We start from the raw sequence: 17,790 nt of genomic DNA, 5'->3' as shown, positions 1-17,790 counted from the left end.
TTATTTGGTTGCAACTTCCTGTCAGATGTTTTCGGGAAAGAGTAACTCTCACGTTTTTTGGCGGTAGCTTAATCGTGGGCAAATTTCATGCTTTTCTAGAGTTCCCAAAGTCATTGGGAACATGCTCCGAGAAGAAAGGCAGGAGTTGAAGATCATCTTGATTGTCGTTTGATCCGATATTCTTGAATCTACACAATTCAAAATTGAAATACTGTAATGGTAATAACATCAACGGGGGTGGATGTAGCTCATGTTGCCTAAGGTCGGAGCGAAAATACGAACTAAAAGCTACGGAGAAAAAATCCGTTCGAGGCCAGCGACCGGACGCACGAACGAGCCGTAAGCCGTTTTTACCTCGGCAACTCGTACTTCACCGTCTTGTCCTGGGGATGTTTCGATATGTCTTCCAAGGGGCCAAATTCCTCTCGGCGTCAAGTCTATGAGTACCCACACAACATCTCCAACTTTTAGGGGAGGTTGGTTGTTGTCTGTCCATTTACGTCTCTTGAGTAATGTGGGCAGGTACTCCTTAATCAAACACTGCCACACGTGGTTCATCAACTGCTGAACATGCCTCCAGTTCTCGAAACTAGCTGGATGTTGATCTCCATGAGCGTTGAAATGGATGTAGGAAATGGCTAGGATTGAGTGGTTCTTAGTTGTTAGGCTGATCGGCAACGTTTGTCAAGAGTCTGGAATTCAAGATTGTTTCAACTTCAACCATTATCGTCTCAAATATTCGCAGGAGAGTCGCTTAGATCCAGGAATGATCAAGCGTGTACTCTTGGCGCTCTGAATCAATCGCTCCCCCACGCCACCGAAATGAGGGCCCTACGGTGGGTTAAAGTTCCATGTGGTTTTGACTGCAGCTTTGACTGTGGTTTTGATATGAGTCTTGTCTTTGTCTAAAGCCTTAAACTTCATCAGCTCTTCGGAGACGCCATCAAATGTTTTTCCGTTATAACCGTACAACCAAATAGGTTGGCATCTTCGGCAGGTGAACTGTAGATAAGTTTTGAAGAAGATGTCTGTATTTAGATCTGGGCATGTCTCCAAATGGATTGCTCGCGTAACGAGGCATGCAAAAATAGGTCAATAATTTTCTCGATTTTGCTTTAATTGTCACCATATAAAACGGGCCAAAATGTTTAGTCCTGTGTTGGCGAACAGAAATTTGGTTTCTTCTGTGGGGAAGCGAATTGCAGGAAGTGGGGCCCTTATTGGTTGTATGTTCTGAGTGTCAAAATGGCAACACAGAAAACATCGGTTTTTTGTTGATAAAAGTGCTTTTCGCAGTCCAATGACGTTGTAACGTTGTTGTACGAATGCTTTCACCGATTCTATAACTTAATGAGCACAAAATCTGTGGCCATGTCTGTTCAAGGTACAGTCTCGCAATCTTTTCCTTTGCCTCCAAGATTATTGGCCATTTCTGGATCTTCAATTCTGTTGGAGCAAATAGGCGACGGCCACTAGGTCGTAGGAGCTCGTTTTGATCAATTATTGAGTTCAAGTTTCTCAATTTGCGCTTGGCGTCCAATTTTTGTCCTCTTTTTAATGCGTTGATTGTTGAAGAGAAAACATTGTTTTGAGACAACTTCAGCACAGAATTTTGAGATAAACATACATCATCTTTAGTGTATTGACAATTGTTGGAACGATTCTTCTTAGCTCTGTAAATTAAATTGGAGAAAGTTGCGAGGGTTAAAAGTAGCTTATTTCTTGTTTGAAAGCGGTTCGGGTCTAGAACCGGAATGATTGATCTTTTTTGTTTCTGGTTACGGCACCCACGGTTGTAACCTTTTTCGTATCTTTCCCAGAACTTTCAGTGTCTTGCAAAAATTGTGGTGCTGTAGACCATTTCGGCGGAATTTCTGATGGCCCAAGGTCACGCGTTCCATGGTTGGCTGGATTAACATTAGTTGGGACATGATTCCACTCATCAGTTTTATTTGTTTTCTTAATTTCTTCTAGCCGATTCGAGACGAAAACGTTTTGTTTCTTAGTTGAGCTGACCAAATCTAAGACAACACGACTATCGATCCCCAAGTAGAATTTGTCAAATTTTAATATCATTTCGGTTTATATCAAAGTGCGGAAGCGTTTATATAAAACAGCAGCTTCGAGTTCTATTTTTGGCACACTAATTGGTTTAATTGGTGCAGCTATGCATTTTCCAAGCAGAAAAGATGTTTGAAAGCTTTTGTCCTGTTTTTGTGTGCGAATGTAAGCAGCTGCTACCAAAGCAACAGTTGAGGCATCAACAAAGACATAAAGCTGGTGATCACGTTCCTGATTCGTTGAAGTTTTTAACCTTATGGGGATTTCGACATCAGGCATTGCGAATTAAATATCGAGCACTTTTGTAGGTTGGGAAATAGTTCGGCGTAAAGTGGTTCATCCCGATTCTTGCCTAGCTTCCAGGTTTGTTGAAAAAGATTTTTGATACTAGTTGTGAGCGGAGACATCATTCCGAACGGATCGAATATGGTTGACACTATGCTGAACATTTTCCTCTGTGTATGCTCACTAGCATTTCGGTGAAATTGTTCCAATGTTTTCATTAGAAAACAGTCCGTTCTGGTATTCCATTTTTGAGCGAGGACTCCATTGATTCCTTTCATTTCATCCCGATTGCCTTGCTGAATGAACCTTAGGGCTTCATGTTTGTTTGACACAAATTTTGTTAAACGAAAGCCACTTTTATGCAGGCTATTTTCAGTCTGGTTAATGGTTTCAATTGTTTCTTTTATAGACGGAAAACAGTGGATATAGTCGTTCATATAAAGTTTCTTTCTTATTGCAGTAACTGCTTTCGGACATTCAATTGCATTATCTTCTGCGCAACGGTTCAGCACAAAAATTGCACAAAAGGAGAAGCAGGTTGCTAGTATATGGTTTACTCGACATTTTTTTGCAATAACGCTTTGATTGCTTTGAGTTGTTTAGTGATGGAAATGGCGGAGTGCTAAATATCTTCCAAATACCATTGCTGCTTCATGTTGTTGAGTGTTTCGGTTAGTCGGCTGTGCTGGAAAGCCTGAGCTTTGGATACTTAAATTTCTTGCGCGACAATCGCTGTTGTTCAAAATCCCAGAATTATAAAAGTTGTTTCTACGATAGTTTATTTGCTGAAAGTTTTTGCCATGTATCTTATCGTACACATGTGTTTTAACTTCTAACTATTTCTGAAATTCAACAAAAGCAACTGATGTTTTGGTTGAAGTAAGGGTGTCCATTTCAGGAGGATGTTAATAACGGTGTCCGCGGGATTTTTCTTTATTTGTCGTCAAAAGTAATGAGCTCTGTAGGTCCACTGCGTAACCTAAGTAATGGAAAAATTGCACTAAATGTTTTTGGAACGAAGGAAAGGCTACAAAGTTTTGCTTGTTTTAATCGTTAGTTGATTTCCAGTTTTCAAAATGATTTGTGATGGCGTTCACCATTATTGTAGGATCAACAAAATATGACATTAGTTCGTTTAAAGCTGTGCTATAATAAGCAGGATCACACGAATATGCTTGGATGACATCTTTTGTTTTGCCAGTAACCTCATTTTGCAAGTAAGTGATACGATGTGTGTCAGTAATAGTGGTGTTGTTATGTATGAGGCAGAAAAAATTATCTATCCATTCGTGGTACTTCAATGAATTGCCATTAAAGTTTTGGCTCGTAAGAGGTGGTAAATTGATTGAGTGTTTACTTGTTGGCTTCTGCCTATATGGAGCTGTGTTTGAGGTTCGCGGCGAAGAGTTGATTTCAAATGAAGGGTTTTTGAAACTTTCATTTGATATTGGATGTAAAACGCAGAAATTTTGATGTGAGCGTGGAAATTGTTGCTCGGGTTTTCGCTCTTCTGAAGGCATTGCTTGTGGGGGAATCGTTGAAATTGAAGGAGCAATAAGAACACTTTCAGTTATTGTTTTTGAGCAGGTGGTGTATTGAACACCGAATGGGTTGAGACGCTCAACGCCAAATTTGATTTGTGACTATGGCTGGAATTGAGCAAAGCTTCCAGGTAAAATTTTGTTCTCTGTTTTTCAGTTCCTGTCCATTATGCAATTGTAAAGAAGCTATGTTAGACGTTTGAAAATTGTTTGGTTTTTGGTGAGAGTTTTCAGATAACTGATTGAAATTTGTCAGTGTGTTACTCAGTTCGAATGGTTGTTTTGTCTGGGGCAGATCAAAATCCAGATTCTCTAGCTCATCTTTACCGTAAGGTTTGACGAAATTAAAATTTGTCGAGCAAAGATTATGTGTTCCTTGGTATATGGAACAAACAATGTTCTTTGGTTGAAATGTTTGCGTCTGAAACCTATCCTCGGCGATATCTCGAAAAATTCAGTTTTTTGACTTAAATTGATTTTTAAAGTTTTCCTGAGAAAAATGGTTTTAAGTTTTATTTTGAGTGCTTACAAAACTAGGTGGCTGGATTGAATCATTGTTTGCTTTAAGCTTCAGATGGTTGACTGTAAAATGATTAACAGCAGAGGACTTTGCATCACTGAGAGCAAAACGATTGGGAGTTTTTGCGGTGGTCGTCTCAGTTATCGCAAAATTTCTATCCGAGTCTTTGCTTCTGTTTTGGATTCAGCTGTGTTATCAATGTTTTATAGTTAAAATAAACTTTCTGTACTCATTCAAATAGTAAGTTGATTCTCGTTGTTGCCATTTAAAAATTTTGACAACATTGGTTTGGTCCTGTGGCATTCAGACAAAAAAGAATGGTTTTTGCGGTCTCGGCGGGAGTAGTGGCGTTTTGTTGGAGAATGACGAACGTTCTGAACTGCTTGCTTCCGGAATGTCGTTCATTGATGGTGAGCATCTCAGTGAGGTTGCACATTTGGCAGTTGTATGAGTTGTTACACTGACATCATAGCGTATCCTAATTGAGGATTCACTGAGTAGTCCATAGTCATCTAAACTGTCCTTTTGTGATCGCATTTTTGTAGACGTGGCAGGAGACGTGGTTGGAATATCGTTCATGACATATGAAGTGCTGCAGGAGTTCGGTCTTTCTTTTAACACGGCGTCAAGTGTTGTTTTCAGCTCGTTGACGTTCACTTTTGTTTTATTGATGAGCAAGGTGAGTGATCTGAAACTCTTTCGCTGATAAATTGCAGATTATAAGAGATCCAGTTTGCTTTTCAAACTCAGGTCTGCAAGTTTGAATTAATTTGTTTAACGCATACTGACAACTTTGACTGTTTTTCTAATTCATCTTGCTCTTGTTGATCTCTTTTGTACTAAAAGGTAAAAAACGGTTTACAAAACTGGAGCAACGCAAAATTGGAAGTTGAAAAACAATGTTTATGGCAATGTGAAGCTAATCAGCCCCGGGGTTTTTTGTTGTACGACGCAACTTTTTTTTTCAAAAAAGGAAACCTAGGGTTTTTTTATCTGCTAAATCTAGATAATTTTATCTCTAAAAAACAGAAAAGTAACCGTTTACTCGCCCTTGTTCCGTTATTTCAACAAAAAAGACCAGATAACTACTAAATTTAAGAAAATCAAAACGTTCTATTTAGTATATGGCTTTTGAGTGGTTTTTATTACAAATTTTTACAAGGACAAACGCTTTCTTTAAGAACCAGGAGAAAAAATGCTTAGATATTGCTACTGCCTATCCTTTGATTTGACAAAAAAAATAATTTTTGATAATGCGGTCAAAATAGGCAACGTGATCTCAGACAGGCAGACAAGAAAAATGGATCTGTGCTGAAGCTCGTTTGAAATCTCTTCCTTTCAAGTTGAACTGCTTGCTTCTTGTTTTCTTTTCAATTTTTTCGAATTCATTACTTCCGCTCTAGTAACTGCTGGCACTAAATTTTGAAGTTCATCTTTAATGGTGACACCAAAAAAATCTCTTCTTCTGTCTGTTGACTAGTGAGACCACAAAGGTGTAAAGGCAATACTTTCGGCATCTTTAGAGACCGCGGACAAAAATGAAGATACCTATGAGTTAATGAAGATACCAACTCAAAGCGATTATTTGCATGAGAAAATTAAGTGGGGAATTATTTCGAGCTTTTAATTTTCTTGCTTTTGAGCAAAAAAAGATAGGACACAACTTTCCTCTTTTTTTGTTTTTCTTGAAGTTGTTTTCAGTGCATACTACCACAATAATTGGCGCTCGGCTAGTAGTATGCACAAAATGAAAAAAATCTATGATTGTCTGGTTTTCTTATGAATACATTATACCCTATTAATTAGGCTCGCGGCTTGAAGTATGCAATTAAAATCAAAGAAAACACAAATCCCTTTGTAGGTTTCTTTTGAAGTAGCGATTCAAGAAATTTTCTACTACTGTTCTTTACTATTTGCAGAATGGTAAAATAATTTAACTGCTTGTTCTATAATGAACTGAGGAGGCTTATTCTTTGGGCCGTTTTGAAGCTCAATTGATATTTTAATAAAATGTTAGAAAAAAATTATGCTTTGATTTCTTTAAGTCAGAGAAGCAGTTTTTCTAATTTTCTGTTGATTCTTTGCAGTTTTGCAGAAGTAATAAAACTAGTTAGCCGATTGTTTTCATGTAAATTGATAGGGCCCGTTCAATAAGTCTTCTTGAGTCTAGTAAGTGTATCAACGAAAACGTTAGGAAAACGTTTTTTGAATTTTCCGATTCAATGAAACAATTTTGCCAATTTAAAGTTACTTCTTTACTAAAATGCAAAATCGGTAAGTTAACTTTAAAGCTTGTTTCATTACAAACTAAGGGGACTCAATTAATAGGTTTTCTTGTCTCAAGTAATTGTTTTTTATCAAAACGTACAGAAAAGTTTTTGACATTTTTAAGTCAAAGAAGCAATTTTGTCGATTTCAAGTCACCTCTTTACTAAAATGCAAAGTCAATAAACTGACTGTAAAGCATGTTTTATAGGCAAACTGAGGGGGCTCAATCAATGGTATTTCTTGGATCTACTAATTGTTTTTATCAAAATGTCAGGAAAATGTTTTATGTATTTTCTGAGTCCAAGAAGCAATTTTGACTTCGCCTTTACTAAGAGGCGGAGTCCATAAACTAACTATAAGCTTGTTTTATAAAAAACGGGGGAATCAACCTATAGGTTTTCTCGGATCTACTAATTTTCTTTATCAATACGTCAAGAAAACGATTTTTGAATTTTTTGAGTCAAAGAAGCAATTTTGCTTATTTTCAACTGCCTCTTTACTAAAATGCAAAATTGATAAACTAACTTTGAAGATTGTTTAATAACAAATTGAGGGGTCTCAACCAATAGGTGTTCTTGGATCCACTAAGTTTTTTTATCAAACTGTCAAGAAAATTTTTTTTGATTTTTTCTAATCAAAGAAGCAATTTAACTAATTTCAAGTTGCCTCTTTACCAAAATGCAAGACTTCAAGCTTCTTTACAACAAAATGAGGGGCTACAATCAATTGGTTTTTTGGATTTATTGAAAAATTATCACGAAAACGTTAGAAAAACCTTTTTTTTGAATTTTTGTAGTCAAAGAGGCAATTTTTGCTTATTTTAAGTTGTCTTTTTAATGAAAAACAAATTCAATAAGCTAACTTTGATTCTTGGATTATAATACACTGAGGAGCCCCAATCAATAATAGGTTTTTCGGATTTATAAAAAAGATGTCAATAGAACGTTAGAAAAACGTTTTTTAATTTTTGGCACTCAAGAAAGCACTTCTGCGTTACTTTTTGTTTTTCGAGCAAAAATGTTACACGAAGAATTGAACTAAGAAAAATTTGATTTGAGGTTTATATGAAGTATTGAATTCAACTAGTAATTTTACTTTCATGTAGATTTTTTGCGACAAATTTAGAAAAAAGTTTTTAAATTTTTCCGACTCAAAAAACGCTATATCGTTTTTCTTGCAATTTGCATGTTTTTTTGTTAATTGTTTATATATAGTTTGCTACGGCTATTTCTTCCGATAAACCATCAACAATTGCTCGTTGGGGTCAATTTTCTTGTTTTGAGGTTATTTTTTGCAAAAAATTCAAGTTTTTTTTAATACGTCTAACTGGGGACGGGACTTCTGAGGTGACGTCTGGAACCTCGGGCGATCATCTCTTGGGGACGTCTGGAACCACAAAAATACAGGCTTTCTTGCTCGGGTGTTGTTTGAAACCCTTGAAAAAAAAAGTCCTCTGGTGACGTCTTCAACCAGCCAAAAAATCGACTTGGGGGCTTTTCTTGCTGATTGTCTTTGCACAAAATTGTCTTGCATACATTATCTGTTGCTCTACTACCGATCAAAGGAACTGTATTTGTGCTCAAAGCAAACCACACAGATTAAATTCTCATCAAATGAAGGTATTATGTAACTGGTTGTCAGACACCTTAATGCTGTTTTTTTTGTCTTTGGTGGGGGGGGGGGGGGTGATGTCACTCTCTTTGTTTAAAAAAAGTCCGTTTCAGAAGGTAGGCAAAAATTTTTAATCAAGGAGGTAGGTCTCCATTTTATGTAATGAAACATATATTCTAGACATTTAGTTGCTCTTATTTGGTTGCGACTTCTTGTCAGATGTTTTCGGGAAAGAGTAACTCTCAGGTGGTAGTTTTTGGCGGTAGTTTAATCATCGGCAAATTTCATGCTTTTCTTGAGTACCCAATGTCATTGGGAACAAAAGGAAATGGGGCCCGAAAAAAAAATCTCAATGGCTCGAGGCGTCCGATGGTTTGTTGAGAAAAATTACAGCTAAAGTAAAGTCAAATAATGAATACATTGATGTTAGTTTACTAGGTTGCCTTCGGGATGAAAACTGCAATCCAGGACTATTTGAAAAAAAAAATCGGTGTAGATATCATAAAGCAAAGACTTAATTTTGGTAGAATGTTGGTTCAACCAACTAAGTATTGGGCTATCAGGAGCACAAAAAAATGAGAAAACATAATTATGCCAGTGACAACAAATTGAACCGTCTCAACAAATGGTCGAAAAAAAATAGTTTTGCATCCACTGCCTGTCTAAAAAGTTAATAGAAAGACAAAAGCATGAAGTGTTCTGATGCAGGCCGCTTATTATTTGACCATTGTTTTTTTCTATTAACAAAATTATAAAGCATACAGTAGCGACAACTCCATTAAATTCTGAAAATTTTCTCAACTACAAAAGACAAATTACAAACAAAACTTTTCACTAATATAGATGCCTTTGCTCAAATAAACTTTTATGAATATTTTTCATTGCCAGAAAGCTGGCATATGTATCAATGCGAATTTGCCACTGAGCTATTAAATTGTTTCTCAAACTTTTAGATCACATTGTCAAAGTAATTGCGTTAATACATAGCGATAGGACCAGAGTTTGGTAGATCAAAAAAATTGAAGGCAGCTTGACTCAAAGTCGCAGAAGCTTGATAATTGGAAAAAATCTTCATGTTTGTATTGGATGCAGAATCGCGACAATAAGACGTACAAAACGAGTTAACCTATTAAACAATATTTAGCCTTGACTAAATTTAAAATCATTCGGGCAAAAATTATTTTGTCAAACTTGGATTTCTTCTTACAATTAGATGTTTTGTATTAGTAACCAAAAAAATTGAAGTACCAAACAAAACCCAATTCAGACCAATATACAATAATGAGTTCTTCTAAGCTATTGATTCATTTGATAACGCCAAATCAGCTGCGCCAGATAAAAGTACCAGCATTTTTTGTTTAACCATGCAAACATGAAATCGGTGCCCAATCAACTTGTACTCAAAGACTTTCCAATTTTTCATTGAAGTAAATTTATCGCACGTTGCACATGCTTCAAAAAATGGACGGAAAATTGATAATAAAAACTACCAAATTATTTCTGTGAACCCAACGCTCACAAAAGTGTTTGATGGACTTTTCTTCAGCGCAGTTTCTGAAAATTTGGGAAAAAAACAGATTAGTAACAAAAATCAGGAGAAGTTTCCGAGACAACGGAATCAGCAACTGGTGCCATGTGACAATTAGGTAAAACAATACAGGAAATTTAGAACAAAATAAGGACGTTACAGCAATTCTTTAGATTTTATACAAAAACATTTCATTTCATTTCTGTTGAAATTTATAAGAATTAGATGGGTCTTAAGGTCATATAGTAAATCACAGTGGTACGTTTTCTGAAACCACAGCTTTTAAAAATGGTGTACCTCAACAAATTTTTATAGGTTTTTAAATTGTATATCAACATACAAATGATTTTTCCAGAAGCATCGATTCAACAGAAACGTTGATACAGTTGGAAGTTTGATGATGTTGCATGTGCTCTTTGCTGCCAGTATGAAAAAAAATGATTTTAATTGAAAAAATAAGCAAATTCGCACGCAAATAAAAAAACAAGATTTTCTAGTTCATTTTGAACTAAGATAAATCATATTACATTTGCTTTCTGTAAAGCAACCATGAAGTTGTTACTTTGGATACAAAGGATTTTTTATGAGGGCTCAGAAGTGCTGCGGTTATTTGGGTATACAATTTGATGAGAACATTGGTTTTTGATGCTCAGTTGAACGGAAGTCTGAAATGCAGTTCGGACAATTTATCCAATTAGGAACCTGATCTTTCTGAAGTCAAGAATAATTGATAACATCCTTAGTACTATAGAACTCGGTTTTTACATTTTTTCAAATGCCATCGAAATAATTTTGAACCGACAGAAATATTGGGGAATAAAGACTCTTTTTCAGGAAATTTTAGGAGAGGCAAAAAGATAAAAACAAAACTGCTTAGAGCCACTTTTTGTAATATATGAATAAGTTCATCGAAAACGTGCATCCGCATCCTAATTAAAGCAGAATTAAGTTGAGACGATAAGAGGAATTTACTGCATTCCACTTACTGCAATGAGGTCAGTTTTTTTAATCAAAACGGTACCTTGAGGTTTCACTCCAATAATTTTTAATACACAAAAAGCTTCATCGGAAAACGATCATCTGTTGAAAACTAAAGGAAAAGCCAAATAATTACAGCAAGCAATGTTTCATTGGAAAAAAGTTTAGACAGACACGAAAAAACAACATAAACTTCTGGATTTCTGCAATTCTAAGTTATATAGGGCAAACTGTATTTGGACATAATGTTTTTTTTCCAATAGTCTAACTTTCGGTCTTCTTTTTTGCAAGGAAAGAAAGTGCACGTAGAGGTGAAACCGTTACTTAAAACAGAAATGAGAAAGAAGTGAAGTATGAAAAAAGTTATTTGTGCCAAATGAGGTAAAGAAAATGAAGAAAACCAAAACATCGAAGTCGCTTAAATCGGGGAGTTGAGCCTGTGAATTTCATTGAAAGTTTCTATTTTTCAATGGTATTATTCCTATATGGTTTGAGAAAGCAGTCAATAAGGTAACCACCATATACAACGTCAAGTCATTAAATAATTTTGTCGAAAATTTTACCTAAAGTTAAGCGAATAATCTAGTTCTTAATACAAATTGTTTTAAGGAGTTTCTGTAAACGCAGAAAATCAAAGTGTACCGCAGTATTTCAAAATTATTTTATTCAAAAACTATTGCGGTACCCGGAGCCTTTCACAGCATTTGCGCAAAACAAAGCTGTATTTATAGTTTTAAGCAAGGTAACGAGAGCAGATTATGATGTGGTTTGAACTTCCAACAAAACTATTTAAAAATGGCTGGTTTGGAGTGATTTAATTTTTTTCTAACCAACCGACGTTGCAATTTTTAACTGTAATTTTTATTAGAAATTGCAATATTTGCACTGATTTATTTCGTTTCCACATATTAATGTGTACCTTACCAATGTGTTAAAAACTGACCATACCAAACTTCAAACTGCAGTTTACTTGCGATAAATCTCATCTTCTTAAATTGTATCGACTAGTTTCTTATTTGCAATGCTTTCACAGTGAGTTTGTGAGGTTGATAGGAAAATATTTGATAAAATTTCTGTAAGATGAAACTTACAAAATAGAGAAAAAATAGTTAGCTGAAAAACTCAATTATAATCATCCTCACCAAAACACTGCAGATACATTTTTTTATAATCCGTTATATATCATGAAGCAAAAATAGTTGCTACGTTTTTTTGGTGTGCATTTAGACATGTGAAAGACAAAAACATTCAAAAAATCAGTTTATCGCAAGCATTCCGCCGCTTTGAACTCAAGTTTTTATTAAAATCAATGTAGTACTTTGAGATTTTAATTCAATTTATTTTGAACAGACATTACGATGCAGATGTATACCCCAAAATTTCCGCCTTAGCAAAATTGGCTCGAAAATTAGTTACATACAATGAACAAAATTAGGTGATATCCTTTGTATGTTACTTTTCGCGAAAGGGGTTCCGCCAGTTTTGCGAAATAAAAGAACATTCGGTGCGAAAATTAGGTAACAAATGTTGTAGCACGTTTCCGCTCAATTTAGGCATCTATTATTCGCGCGCATTTGGAGCATGCAATAAGCACTTTATTAAAGATTTAATTGAAGCCTTCAAAAATTTAAAGCGCTTTAAATACATGCAACCACAAAACTGTTTTTTTTTCGAAAAATCCCTCGCACATCAAAGACTCTGTATATCAATGTGGGATTGGCCAATTTTAATAAGGAGTAATAAATAGTACTAATAAGTAGAAAAAAGTAGTAATAAAGTACAATAAGTAGTAATAAAGTAGTAATAAAGTACTACTAGTAGTAATAAGTTAGGTTTAATCAAATAAGCAGTAATTAAGATAGGCTTAATTGCAGATTATATGCAAAATCGAGCTACATTGCGTGCGAAAAATCGATACATAAATGGAGCGGATGCGTGATACAACTCGCGCGAAAAATAGGTTATTAAGTTTGTACTTGTTTTTCGCGGCTAAAATTAGGTCACTTACGCGAACACGGGATACGATATTCCCTTCCATTTTGCCGGTTTCTGCTAAAGTAGCTATTTTCCGCATTTTTTTTCGACTTTCAATGTATTAACATAGTAATAACGAACACGAGATACACGCATCGGACATATCTGCCCGTGACAATTTGGGTATACCTCTGCATCGTAATGGAAAAAGTCCAGCAGTAAGAATCGAAAACAACTCAATTTTTCAACAATTCACTGCAATTTTTTGCAGTTCTTAGGCTTAACGTATCCACCGAGAACTAATGCCTGGACCACTATATATAATGTATACTCAAAAATCTTTGCAGGTCGAAAAAAACGGAAAAGTTTCTAGATCATTTGAAACCTTTGCTCTAAAGTGAACGATTTATATAAATTCCGCTCTGATTACTATGATTATCATTTGTTTCTAGAAACATTTTTGCCACAGACTTCACTTTTTAAAAAATCTTGAATGCATTATTTTGAAGAACTTCAAAGTTTAGGTTTGACAATTTCTTCAACAAATAATTCCACATTTACGCTTGAGTTTCAATGAAAAAACACGTGGGGTGCAACCTCAGAGTTTCTCTGCATATCTTTAAGGTACCATTCATAAAGTAATTTTTGAAAATTCTGCTGCGTTGTTCGCTCAGTTGACGCAATTATGACATCTTGATATCCTAACTTTTGAATTAATTGTTCATTAACATATTATAACTAATCTTTAACTGAAAAATATCTCATTAACATCTCCTATTGTCCACATCAAAGCCTGGGTGACTTCTTTTAGACGAATTAAGTTCAGAGATTTCTAATGCGTTCTCAACTACAGATAATATTCTCTTAATTGGTTACTATAACATTGATATGTTGAGCTTAAATGGGCAGAAAAACCTTCAGAATTTTGCGGCTGGGATGGGATTACAGTTATCTAACAATGATATTCCTACACGCATAAGCAACAATAAAAGAACTTTTTTAGATCTCTGTTTTTCGACTAATGAGCAAATCACTCGTTGGAAAATTGGCTTACCTCTTTTCGATATTGATCATAATGTAATTTTTTAGAGCAAACCTTTTTTGTTAGAGGAAAAACAAAATTATTCTATTAAACGAGATAAAAAAAATTTTGTCGATGAAAAATTTAATAGAGATTTGGCTCTTGCCGATTGGAGGACAGTTTATCAACAAAGAATCTGCGATGAAATGTTTGCACGGTTTAACAGAAATTTTTTGAAAAAACTCGAGAAACACTCACCGACAGAGAAGAAATTAGTTTCCAATATAAAAAAGACTACTTCAGATAAACTTTGGGTGACAAAAAAAAATTCAACAGTTAGTTGCTGAGAAACATCATTACTTCAATGACTACAATGTGACACAAAGTGCTGAATCATTTGTGTCATTTAAAAAGTATCGCAACCTTGTAAATCGAAAGTTAAGCACAAAATAAAATTTCAGAGGATTTTTTTAAAAAAATTGAAACCTCGAAAGAGAAATGGATATTTATTAAGAAAAAAACTTGAAAGAAAAACAACAGTCCAAACATCACTAAAATTGATGAAAATGTTAAAAAACGAAAGACAAAAAATCAATATGTAACGTTTTTTGCAGAGTTTACAGCAAAGTGGGCAGCTACAGAGGGCAGATTGTTCCACTGAACGTCAAAAATAGCGGAAATATCAAGAGTTAAACTTCAGACTTTTTTACTTTGAGGGAAATCTATAATTTTTTTTAAAAATCTAGACAACAGCAAAACACCAGGGCCGGGATACATCAATGCTTGGATATTCAAATCCGGATAATCTGCTATTGGGACACATCTTCAGATTATACATAACGATTATGTTCAAGAGAAAATTTTCCAACAATTCTTAAGGATGCGCACATCACACCAATTTTCAAAAAAGGAGATGTTTCTATTTTAACTAATTCTCGTCCAACTTCTGAACACCAACAGTTGCAAAATTTTTTGAAAGACTTTCACTTAATCAGTTTGTAGAATATCTTGAAAATTTTGCGCTCTTGAACAAAAAATAATTCGTTTTCCAATCCAGAAAGTCGTCTACTGATGCTGTGCTCTACTTTATTGAAAAAATAATAGAAAACATGGAAGATTATCAAACCAGCTCGTGCATGTCGTTATCTTGGAGTACAAATTGATTCAAACTTAACCTTTGAAAATCACCTGAACTCAGATTTAAGCAAAATGTCTAATGCAATTCGTTCTTTTTATCTTGTAAGAAATCAAATTCCTTTGAAAGTACGAATTGACGTCTTCAAGTCAGTTGTACTCTCTCATCTTTCTTTCAGTGGATTATTCCTTTAAATTCTTACAGCAAAAAACATAAACCGCATAAACAAGCAAATTAACGGGGGAATAAAAGTTTGTTCTTTTCGACAAAAATTTAACCACTTCTTATTAAGGATCGCATTCTGCCAGCCGAATTTTTTATCTCAAAATTTAGCATAATGAAGCTGCAAACAGATATAAGACACTGGAAAACATCCGAAAATTTTAAAAAGTTTACTAGTCGCCATAACGCCTGACAGAACAAGAGAAAAAATCAAAATACTATAAAAAAGAAAACGAAAACCAAGTGGAGTAACAAATCTTTAATCTTGAAAAGCGTTCAAAAATTGAACAATTTGCCCTCTTCAATAAGAACGTTTAACAGTAAAACTTTCTTTAAAAATATTTTAACCGAGATTTTGCTCGCTCAACACAAAAAGTACCCGTTAATAGACAAATAGGAGCCTTCAAATCCTATTCTTAGCTAGGAGAGCGAACAGCCACAATTTGAAGATTTTTATATCAATAACAATGCTGATAAATTTAATTAACATTTCAAAGCATGTAGATATCTAACCTTAGAGTTATATTCCGAGTAATTTACATGTTTCAATTAAAAAAAAATAAAAAAACATAATAACTCGATGTAAAAATTGACAAAGTACTAAAAATATGCACTTTTGCACAATATAAGATCCAATATCCGGCATATATGGATGATAAAATTATGTTCGATGGGTCCATGAATGGCTTCGAATCTTCAGTGCCCGTACCAAGATGATCTTATTTGTCCTTCCGAAATTGGGGACTCCCAAAGTCAAATTTTCGAGCTTTACGTGTTTAAGTTTTCTCGAACTTCATTGCTTAATAATAATAATAATAATAAATTGTTCATTTTCTGTTATCGAGCAACACAAAAGCAGTTTATTTTACTGTGCACAAAATATATGTACAATGAAGTTCAACAGAAAAAGAGCACACCATTAGATCATCAGTTGATCCGTTTTCAGGTGCCTCACAATATAGGAATATCAAAGAACTGTTGATTAAGAACCGAAAAAAAATTACTATAGTAATTGAACTAAATCATGGTTGGTTAAAACAAAAAAAAAATTTAAAAAAATATAAATAAACCGATAATTGAGTGCAGGGGGCTACAATTAGACGTACTCAAAGAAAATAACTTGAGAAGTCTTGGTTGTCAATTATGTAATTTCTTAAAAACATATGGCAAAAATGTTTTATTTTTTGTTTGTCATTTTTAAAACCGTATTTACAAAGGAAGGTTCCAGAAAAACCAACAAATTCAACATTTTTCGGACCTTAAACCTCAATCGGTTTGTCACATTTTTTCGATCACCGCAATCAAGACACATTGTTGTTTTTCTTCTTTTTTTTACTCTGTTGAAATCGTTATCTTTCAAGTAAGATTTGGCGTGACTAACAACACATTCGTCTCTTAGCATTTTTATTAACAGTTTAAGTACTTCGTACAAGTGTAGTTCTTTTGCTAAAAACAGGTTAAATTTTCTCCTTAGATCACTCACTGAGTTGAACTTTCTTTTATTGAAAATTATACTTATGAGTTTTTTTAATTTTGAGTCTATCAATGAAATATCTGACAAAACAGAATTTCCATAAATCAGTATACCATATTGCACTACCGGCTGAACATAACTTTTAAAAACCTGAATCATTTGACTTTTACTAAGAAATTTTCTCAGTGTATAGAACAGTCCAATGAACTTTATTAATTTTTGGTTAACCACATCAATATGATTTTTGAAAGACAATTTATTATCTATTGTTATTCCAAGATAACGTATTGAGTCAACGTTTTCAATTCTCTCTTTATCGATGTTAATCTGTTCTTTTTTGGAGTAAGTTTTAATTTTCCCAAAAAACATTGATTTTGTTTTTTCAGTATTGATTGTCAATTTATTATTAGTTAACCACTGATTACATTTTGTAATTGAGTTTTGTAATTCATCACAACCTCTTCGGCGGTGGCTGAAGTTTCAATAACTGTGTCATCTGCAAAAAGTATGATATTAGATTCAAGATTAGTTAAATTGTCAACATCTTGCGTATTGCTCAAATCATTCACGTATATTATGAAAAGCAGAGGACAGAGAACCGATCCCTGGGGAACTCCAATATCAACAAAAGCAGTACTTGAAACAACTTCTGCAATTTGAACAAACTGAGAGCGGTTAGTTAGGTATGATTTAAGTATATTGAAAACATGACCTCTCAAACCAATATTACAACATTTGTCTAATAGTATTGTATGGTCTACCGTATCAAATCCTTTTTTGAGATCCAGGAATGTGCAAACAGACATAACGGATTTCTCAGATAATTTTTGTCGCAAAAGTTTAATCAGAAACAAAACAGCGTCAACTGTACTTCTTTTGGCCCTGAAACCAAACTGGGAGCTTGAGAGCAGATTAAATTTCACTAAAAAAGAGATAATTCTTCCCTGAAGCAATTTCTCGAAGATCTTTGCTATCGTTGGTAATAAGGAAATAGGCCTAAAATTTGATGGTATACTCTTATCTCTAGATTTGTGAAGTGGGAAAACTTTTGCAATTTTAAGACAATCAGGGAACACGCCAAGATTGAAACATTCATTGAACCATTTTGAGAGAAAAGGACTCAGGACATTAGAAAATTTCTTGATGCAGTAGTAATTGAGGTCATAACAGTC

This window comes from Convolutriloba macropyga, chromosome 10 (assembly GCF_964194025.1).
Source record: "Convolutriloba macropyga chromosome 10, txConMacr16.3, whole genome shotgun sequence".
Lineage (NCBI taxonomy): Eukaryota > Metazoa > Xenacoelomorpha > Acoela > Convolutidae > Convolutriloba > Convolutriloba macropyga.
Note: the sequence above shows the minus strand (reverse complement) of the source record.